The sequence below is a fragment of the Triticum urartu genome, chromosome 4, assembly GCF_003073215.2.
Source record: "Triticum urartu cultivar G1812 chromosome 4, Tu2.1, whole genome shotgun sequence".
Lineage (NCBI taxonomy): Eukaryota > Viridiplantae > Streptophyta > Magnoliopsida > Poales > Poaceae > Triticum > Triticum urartu.
Genome location: NC_053025.1, coordinates 512,006,321 through 512,016,676, shown reverse-complemented (window position 1 = coordinate 512,016,676; position 10,356 = coordinate 512,006,321).

Here is a 10,356-nt window from a genome sequence, read left to right as displayed (position 1 = left end):
GACCGCACTACCAACACACTAACGGTTTGGATATTTGATCCGAGGGGCCTCTGCCCTGATATCACTAATCATCACATGGGCATAGTATGGGAGTTCTACGTCGTATGCATCAGTCGAAGCTTAATAGACGTCATGCGATGATACGTCTCCAACGTATCTATAATTTATGAAGTATTCATGCTATTATATTATCTGTTTTGGATGTTTATGGGCTTTACTAAACACTTTTATACTATTTTTGGGACTAACCTATTAACTGGTGGCCCAACCCAAATTGTTGTTTTCTTGCCTATTTCAGTGTTTCGAAGAAAAGGAATATCAAACGGAGTCCAAACAGAATGAAACCTTCGGGATAGTTATTTTTGGAACGAAAGAAATCCAGGAGACTTGGAGTGGACGTCAGGGAAGCTTCAAGGAAGCCACGAGGTAGGGAGGCGCGCCCTACCCCCTGGGCGCGACCCCACCCTTGTGGGCCCCTCGTGGCTCCCCTGACCGACTTCTTTCGCCTATATATGTCCATATACGCTAAAAACATCGGGGAGCAGAATAGATCGGGAGTTCCACCGCCAAAAGCCTCCGTAGCCACCGAAAACCAATCTAGACCCATTCCGGCACCCTGCTGGAGGGGGGAATCCCTCTTCGGTGGCCATCTTCATCATCCCAGCGCTCTCCATGACGAGGAGGGAGTAGTTCTCCCTCGGGGCTGAGGGTATGTACCAGTAGCTATGTGTTTGATCTCTCTCTCTCTCTGTCTCTCTCTCTCTCTCTCTCTCGTGTTCTTGAGTCGGCACGATCTTGATGTATCGTGAGCTTTGCTATTATATTTGGATCTTATAATGTTTCTCCCCCCTCTACTCTCTTGGGATGAATTGAGTTTTCCTTTCGAAGTTATCTTATCAGATTGAGTCTTTAAGGATTTTAGAACACTTGATGTATGTCTTGCATGTGCTTATCTGTGGTGACAATGGGATATCACATGATCCACTTGATGTATGTTTTGGTGATCAACTTGCGAGTTTCGTGACCTCGTGAACTTATGCATAAGGGTTGGCACACGTTTTCGTCTTGACTCTCCGGTAGAAACTTTGGGGCACTCTTTGAAGTTCTTTGTGTTGGTTGAATAGATGAATATGAGATTGTGTGATGTGTATCGTATAATCATACCCACGGATACTTGAGGTGACATTGGAATATCTAGGTGACATTAGGGTTTTGGTTGATTTATGTCTTAAGGTGTTATTCTAGTACGCACTCTATGATAGATTGAACGGAAAGAATAGCTTCGTGTTATTTTACTACGGACTCTTGAATAGATCGATCAGAAAGGATAACTTTGAGGTGGTTTCGTACCCTACAATAATCTCTTCGTTTGTTCTCCGCTATTAGTGACTTTGGAGTGACTCTTTGTTGCATGTTGAGGGATAGTTATATGATCAAATTATGTTATTATTGTTGAGAGAACTTGCACTAGTGAAAGTATTAACCCTAGGCCTTGTTTCCTAGCATTGCAATACCGTTTTCACTCACTTTTATCATTTGTTACCTTGCTGTTTTTATATTTTCAGATTACAAAAACTATATCTACCATCCATATTGCACTTGTATCACCATCTCTTCGCCGAACTAGTGCACCTATACAATTTACCATTGTATTGGGTGTGTTGGGGACACAAGAGACTCTTTGTTATTTGGTTGCAGGGTTGCTTGAGAGAGACCATCTTCATCCTACGCCTCCCGGATTGATAAACCTTAGGTCATCCACTTGAGGGAAATTTGCTACTGTCCTACAAACCTCTACACTTGGAGGCCCAACAACGTCTACAAGAAGAAGGTTGTGTAGTAGACATCAAGCTCTTTTCTCGCGCCGTTGCCAAGGAGGTTAGCGCTTTAAGGTATATGTTTAGATCTTGCAATCGAATCTTTTATTTTCTTGTTTTATCACTAGTTTAGTCTATAAAAGAAAATTACAAAAAATGGAATTGAGGGTACCTCATATGCTTCATCTTTTTAATATCTTTCCTGAAAATAAAGATTCCGATAATTGTTCCAAAGTGTTAGAAGAAGAATGTATTAAAATGTTTGGCACTAAATCTTGAGATGATGAGCATGATTGCAATGATGTTAGTATGAATTCTTTGAATATCCATGATGCTAATGATATGCAAAGCCACAAGCTTGGGGAAGCTATGTTTGATGAAGATGATATTTTTTGTCCCCCAAGTTTTGATGAGAAAATTTATTATGATGAAAGCATGCCTCCTATTTATGATGATTATATTGATGAAAGTGGATTTGGAGAGGTCATGACTTTATCTAGTAATGATTCCACTATCTTGGAAGAGGTTTCAATTGATTATGATGAGAACAAAGTTGCTACTTATGATGATTATTGTGATGACACTTTTGCTATAAAAGTAGTAATGATTATATTTATAAAACTTGTCATGATTTGATTACCCTCTTTCTGAGCACTACTCTTTTAATATGGAAACAATTTATAGTATTCGAGTTTCTTATGATACTCCCACTATTCCGAATGAGAAGAATTTTGCTTATGAGGAGAATAGTAAATTTTCTATGCTTGTAGATCATGAAAAGGATGCTTTATGTGATGGTTATATTGTTGAATTCATTCATGATTCTACTGAAAATTATTTGAGGGAGGAACATATGCTTGTAGGAATTGCAATAATATCAAGTTTCCTCTCGATGTGTTGAAAATCTTGAAGATTTGCTTGTTTCACCTTCCTATGCAAGTTGATTATTGTTCCCATAAATTGTTTGCTTACAAAATCCCTATGAATAGGAAGTGGGTTATACTTAAATGTTCTAGTCATCTTCTTCATGATGCTCTGTTTAGTTTCAATTTTTATCTTTTATGTGAGCATCATTGAAATCATCATGCCTAGCTAGGGGCGTTAAATGATAGCGCTTGTTGGGAGGCAACCCAATTTTATTTCTGTTCTTTGATTTTTGCTCCTGTTTAGTAATAAATAATTCATCTAGCCTCTGTTTAGATGTGGTTTTATGCTTTTAATTAGTGTTTGTGCCAAGTAGAACCTTTGGGAAGACTTGGGGAAAGTCTTTGCGATCTTGCTGTAAAAAACAGAAATTTTAGCGCTCACGAGATTTGCTGCCATTTTTTAATGGAGAGTGATATTTAGTTAATTATTTTATAATATGATTAATAGAAAAATTCCTCACGTCCAGAAGTTTAGTTTAGAATTTTTGGGGTTCCAGAAGTATTCAAAACCTACAGGTTACTACAGACTGTTCAGTTTTTGTCAGATTCTGTTTTTCGTGTGTTGTTTGCTTATTTTGATGAATCTATGGCTAGTAATAGAGTTTATGAACCATGTAAAAGTTGGAATACATTAGGTTTAACACCAATATAAATAAAGAATGAGTTCATTACAGTACCTTGAAGTGGTCTTTGTTTTCTTTTACTAACGGAGCTCACGAGTTTTCTGTTAAGTTTTGTGTTGTGAAGTTTTCAAGTTTTGGGTAAAGATTCGATGGACTATGGAATAAGGAGTGGCAAGAGCCTAATCTTGGGGATTCCCAAGGAACCCCAAGGTAATATTCAAGGATAACCAAGAGCCTAAGCTTGGGGATGCCCCGGAAGGCATCCCCTCTTTCGTCTTCGTTCATCGGTAACTTTACTTGGAGCTATATTTTTATTCACCACATGATATGTGTTTTGCTTGGATCGTCAATTTATTTTGTTAGGATTTTCTTGATGTTATTTAGTACAATTTCTTGCATATTTTATTTCAATAAAAGTGGCATTGATAGCCTTTACTATGCCTATTTTACAAGTCTACATGTTGCTGTTTGAAAACAGAAAGTTTACCGCTGTTGCAAAAATTCCCTAGAAAAGTCAGAATGTGAAAAAATGTTGAAACCTTTTGCATATTAAGCTAATAAATTTACTACAGTGGGAATTTTCTTTCATAATTTTTGGAGCTAGGGAAGTATGGATGTTGCTGCATTCTTTACAGACTGTCCTGTTTAGGCAGATTGCTGTTATGTTTGCATTGTTTGCATATGTTTGCTTCTTTAATGATTCTATTTGAGGATAGGACTATTAAATATGCAGAGGCATTTAGTATGCAATGTTGAATAATAATTTTAGTGATTTGCTACAGTAGAGTATGATAAGGTTTTTGCATTGGTTTATACTAACTTATCTCACGAGTCCTTGTTGAGTTTTGTGTGGATGAAGCTTTTGAGATTTAGGCAGGCCGTGATATGAGAGGAATTAAGGAGACACAGAAGCTCAATATTGGGGATGCCCAAGGCATCCCAAGATAATATTTCAAGAGGTCTCAAGCGTCTAAGCTTGGGGATGCCCCGGTTGGCATCCCACATTTCTTCTTCGACAACTATCAGTTAGTATCGGTTGATCCTAAGTTTTTGCTTCTTCACATGATGAGTGCTATCCATGAATTGTCGTTTTATTTTGTTTTGCTTGCTGTTTGAATAATATCTCAAGATCTGAAATCCTTAAATGGGAGAGTCTTCACATAGCTAAATAATTATTTAACTACTCATTGATCTTCACTTATATCTTTATGGAGTAGTTTGTCATTTACTCGTGTGCTTCACATATATCCCATGGGGAGTAATGACTTCACATATAAGAAGCAGAGGTGGTAAATTTATTGAAGGTTAGCAAACATTGTATTGGTCACTTGAACAATTCATGAAAGAATATTGAGGGAAGAGAGATTTCACATATAAATATACTATCTTGGACATCTTTTGTAATTGTGAGCACTCATTAAAATATGACATGTTAAAAGGTTGATGTTGGACAAGGAAGACAACGTAATGGGTTATGTTTTCTTATATCTGAAATAAAGTATATTGTCATGGATCATCAACATGCTGAGCTTGCCTTTCCCCCTCATGCTAGCCAAATTCTTTGCACCAAGTAGAGATACTACTTGTGCTTCCAAACATCCCTTAAACCAGTATTGCCATGAGAGTCCACCATACCTACCTATGGATTGAGTAAGATCCTTCAAGTAAGTTGTCATCGGTGCATGCAATAAAAATTGCTCTCTAAATATGTATGATCTATTAGTGTGGAGAAAATAAGCTTTATACGATCTTGTGATGTGGAAGCAATAAAAGCGACGGACTGCATAATAAAGGTCCCTATCACAAGTGGCAATATAAAGTGATGTTCTTTGCATTAAGATTTTGTGCATCCAACTATAAAAGCGCATGACAACCTTCTGCTTCCCTCTGCGAAGGGCCTATCTTTTATTCTTGTCTTATACCTTATGCAAGAGTCATGGTGATCTTCACCTTTCCTTTTTACATTTTATCCTTTGGCAAGCACATTGTGTTGGAAAGATCCTGATATACATATCCAATTGGATGTAAGGTATCATGAACTATTATTGTTGACATTACCCTTGAGGTAAAAGGTTGGGAGGTGAATCTATAAGCCCCTATCTTTCTCTGTGTCTGATTAAAACTTTGAACCCATAAATATCACGTGAGTGTTAGCAATTGTGAAAGACTAAATGATAGTTGAGTATGTGAAGTTTGCTGAATCAAAGCTCTGACATAGACCCTTCCTGAAAATAAGATGAATTGTAATTATTTGATGACTAATAACATGGTTTGTTAGTTTTCAAGAAAGTTTATGATCTATACTTTAACATGTGAATAGCTTGGTACTTGATCATGAGAAGTCCTATGAGTTGAGCTACTATTATGATATATAATGATGCTAGAAAAGGTGATTGAAATTACCATTGATCAAACTTGTGCACCTGCTAGCATTCACACTTCATAAATTCTTTCTTTTATCATTTACCTACTCGAGGACGAGCATGAATTAAGCTTGGGGATTGATACGTCTCCATCGTATCTATAATTTTTGATTGTTCCATGCCAATATTATTCAACTTTCATACGCTTTTGGCAACTTTTTATACTATTTTTGGGACTAACATATTGACCCAGTGCCCAATGCCAGTTCCTGTTTGTTGCATGTTTTATGTTTCATAGAAAACCCATATCAAACAGAATCCAAACAGGATAAAAACGGATGGAGAATATTTTTGGAATATTTGGAGAATATGGGAAGAAAAATCCATGCGAGACGATTCCCGAGGGGGGCACGAGGCAGGGGGCGCGCCCCACCCCCTGGTCGCGCCTTTGACCCTCGTGGGGCCCTCGTAACACGGTTGCTGCTATTCTTTTGCCGCAAGAAAGCTAATTTTCAAGAAAAAATCTCGGTGAAGGTTTCAGTCCAATCGGAGTTACGGATGTCCATATATATACGAAACGGTGAAAGGGCAGCCAGAGAGAACGCAGAAACAGAGAGAGACAGAGAGACAGATCCAATCTAGGAGGGGCTCTCGCCCCTCCCATGCCATGGAGGCCAAGGACCAGAGGGGAAACCCTTCTCCCATCTAGTGAGGAGGTCAAGGAAGAAGAAGAAGGGCCCCCCTCTCCCCTTCTCTTTCGGTGGCGCCGGAACGCTGTCGTGGCCACCACCATCATCACCGCGATCTTCACCAACACCTCCGCCATCTTCACCAACATCTCCATCACTTTCCCCCCTCTATCTACAACGGTCCACTCTCCCGCAACCTGCTGTACCCTCTACTTGAACATGATGATTTATGCTTCATATTATTATCCAATGATGTGTTGCCATCCTATGATGTCTGAGTAGATTTTCGTTGTCCTATCGGTGGTTGATGAATTGCTATGATTGATTTAATTTGCTTGTGGTTATGTTGTTGTCCTTTGGTGCCCATCATATGAGCGCGTGCGTGGATCACACCATAGGGTTAGTTGTATGATGATAGGACTATGTATTGGAGGGCAAGAGTGACAGAAGCTTCAACCTAGCATAGAAATTGATGCATACGGGATTGAAGGGGGACCAATATATCTTAATGCTATGGTTGGGTTTTACCTTAATGAACGTTAGTAGTTGCGGATGCTTGCTAATAGTTCCAATCATAAGTGCAGAGAATTCCAAGTCAGGGATGACATGCTAGCAGTGGCCTCTCCCACATAAAACTTGCTATCGGTCTAGTAAGTAGTCAATTGCTTAGGGACAATTTCACAACTCCTACCACCACTTTTCCACACACGCTATATTTACTTTATTGTGTATTTATCTAAACAGCCCCTACTTTTTATTTACGTGCTCTTTATTATCTTGCAAACCTATCCAAAAACACCTACAAAGTACTTCTAGTTTCATACTTGTTTTAGGTAAAGCGAACGTCAAGCGTTCGTACAGTTGTATCAGTGGTCGATAGAACTTGAGGGAATATTTGTTCTACCTTTAGCTCCTCGTTGGGTTCGACACTCTTACTTATTGAAAACTGTTGCGATCCCCTATACTTGTGGGTTATCAAGACCTTTTTCTGGCGCCGTTGCCGGGGAGCAATAGCGTGTGGTGAATATTCTCGTGTGTGCTTGTTTGCTTTATCACTAAGTAATTTTTATTTGCTGTTCTAAGTTGTTCTCTATCTTTAGTTATGGATATGGAACACGAAATACCAAAAAAAATTAGGTTTACTTGCTACTCAAGGAGATGAGGAACCTCCTAAAACCCTCGATGCTCATTATGTGAAAGATATCATGTACTACTTTGATAATCCTGAGAAAACCCCATTCAGTTATATAGTGGAGACACGTTGGACCAACATGAATACTTTAGGGATTATCGCTTGACACAAAAAGGGAAACTATTATGGGATCAAATTCATATGTTGCATTGGTATGCTCGACAACTTTGCTTGAGATATGATTATACTTGTTTCTCTAGGATGAAGGCTTCACACCTTCCCTTTTCATGCAAATTTAATGATGATAAAACCTTGGCTTCTTATGCTAATGGTATATATGATTACTATGATGTGGAACAAATAGAAGATTTTGTTGCTTTAATGGGTGCTTATGAAATTGAATCTTTGTTTAAAGAGTGTGAAAATTTTGATGATTCAGTTTATAGACCTGAAAATTTAGCTATCCTTAAATATTGCTATGAGAATTATAAATTCAACTCCGATATTGATGATTTTATTGAGAAAGTCTCCGCTGTCCAAGAAGAAACTAATATTTTGCAGGAGTCTATGGAAGGCGAAATTGATGAAACTGTGAGCTCATTGGATGAAAAAGATGATGAGGAGAGCGAAGAACAAAAGGAGGAAGAACGGATTAGCTACCCGTGCCCACCTTCTAATGAGAGTAACCCTCCAACACATACATTTTTTAATGTCCCTTCGTGCTTACCGAAGGATGATTGCTATGATAACTATTATGACCCCGTTGATTTTTTTGAAATATCCCTTTTTGATGATGCTTGCTATGCTTGTGGCCAAGATGCCAATATAAATTATGCTGATGGATATGAACTTGCTATAGTTCCTTATGTTAAGCATGAAATTGTTGCTATTGCACCCACGCATGATAGTCCTATTATCTTTTTGAATTCTCCCGACTACACTATATCGGAGAAGTTTGCACTTGTTAAGGATTATATTGATGGGTTGCGTTTTACTATTACACATGATGATTTTGATGAATATAATATGCATGTGCTTGCTGCTCCTAATTGCAATTATTATGAGAGAGGAACTATATCTCCACCTCTCTATGCTTCCAATACGATAAAATTGCAAGAAACTGTTTATACTATGCATTGGCCTTTACTATGTGTGCATGAATTGTTCTTTTATGACATACCGATGCATAGGAAGGGACTTACACTTCATTGTTGCATGATATATGTTACTTTGTGCTCACTACTAAATGCCAAATCATTGCTAATTAAAATTGGCTTTGATATACCTTGGGATCCGGGTGGATTCATTACTTGAGCACTATATGCCTAGCTTAATGGCTTTAAAGAAAGCGCTGCCAGGGACACAACCCGGAAGTTTTAGAGAGTCATTTATTTCTGTTGTGTGCTTTTATAAGGCTTAAGAATAAAAATAATGTGCCAAGATTTTCCTTTAGGATGTTTACTTTGCTTGTTGGTTTGTACGGTGCAGGACAGAAACTTTGGCTGTAGTGCGCGATTTTACATTTTTTTACTGGAACGTCAAATGGTTCTAATTATTTCTGCACTGTATTTATATAAAAATTGTTTATTTTTCCTAATTTTGGTAGAATTTTTGGAGTACCAGAGGTATGGTGAATGTTCAGATTACTACAGACTGTCCTGTTTAAGACATATTCTGTTTTTGATGCATAGTTTGCTTGTTTTGATGAAACTATCAATTTATATCAGTGGATTAAGCCATGGAAAAGTTATATTACAGTAGCTACAATTCAAAAACAAAATATGGATTGGTTTGCAACAGTACTTAGAGTAGTGATTTGCTTTATTATACTAACGGATCTTACCGAGTTTTCTGTTGAAGTTTTGTGTGGATGAAGTGTTCGATGATCGAGAAGGTCTCGATATGAGAAGAAGGAAGAGAGGCAAGATCTCAAGCTTGGGGATGCCCTAGGCACCCCAAGTAAATATTCAAGGAGACTCAAGCGTCTAAGCTTGGGTATGCCCCGGAAGGCATCCCCTCTTTCTTCAACAAGTATCGGTATGTTTTTGGATTCGTTTCATTCATGTGATATGTGCAGATCTTGGAGCGTCTTTTGCATTTAGTTTTCATTTTTCTTTTATGCACCATGTTGGTATGAGATAGTCCTTGGTTGATTTATAGAATCCTCTATGCACTTCACTTATATCTTTTGAGTATGGCTTTATAGAATGCTTCATGTGCTTCACTTATATCATTTGAAGTTTGGATTGCCTGTTTCTCTTTAGATAGAAAACCACCATTTGTAGAATGCTCTTTTGCTTCACTTATATTTGTTAGAGCATGGTCATATCTTTTGTATAAATAATAAACTCTATTGCTTCACTTATATCTATTTAGAGAGATGACAGGAACTGGTCATTCACATGGTTAGTCATAAAATCCTACATAAAACTTGTAGATCACTGAATATGATATGTTTGATTCCTTGCAATAGTTTTGCGATATAAAGATGGTGATATTAGAGTCATGCTATTGGGTAGTTGTGGATTAGTATAAATACTTGTGTTGAGGTTTGTGATTCCCGTAGCATGCACGTATGGTGAACCGTTATGTAACGAAGTCGAAGCATGATTTATTTATTGATTGTCTTCCTTATGAGTGGCGGTCAGGGAAGAGCGATGGTCTTTTCCTACCAATCTATCCCCCTAGGGGCATGCGTAGTAGTACTTTTCTTCGAGGGCTAATAAACTTTTGCAATAAGTATATGAGTTCTTTATGACTAATGTGAAGTCCATGATTATACACTACTCTCCACTTGGCTGTGCTG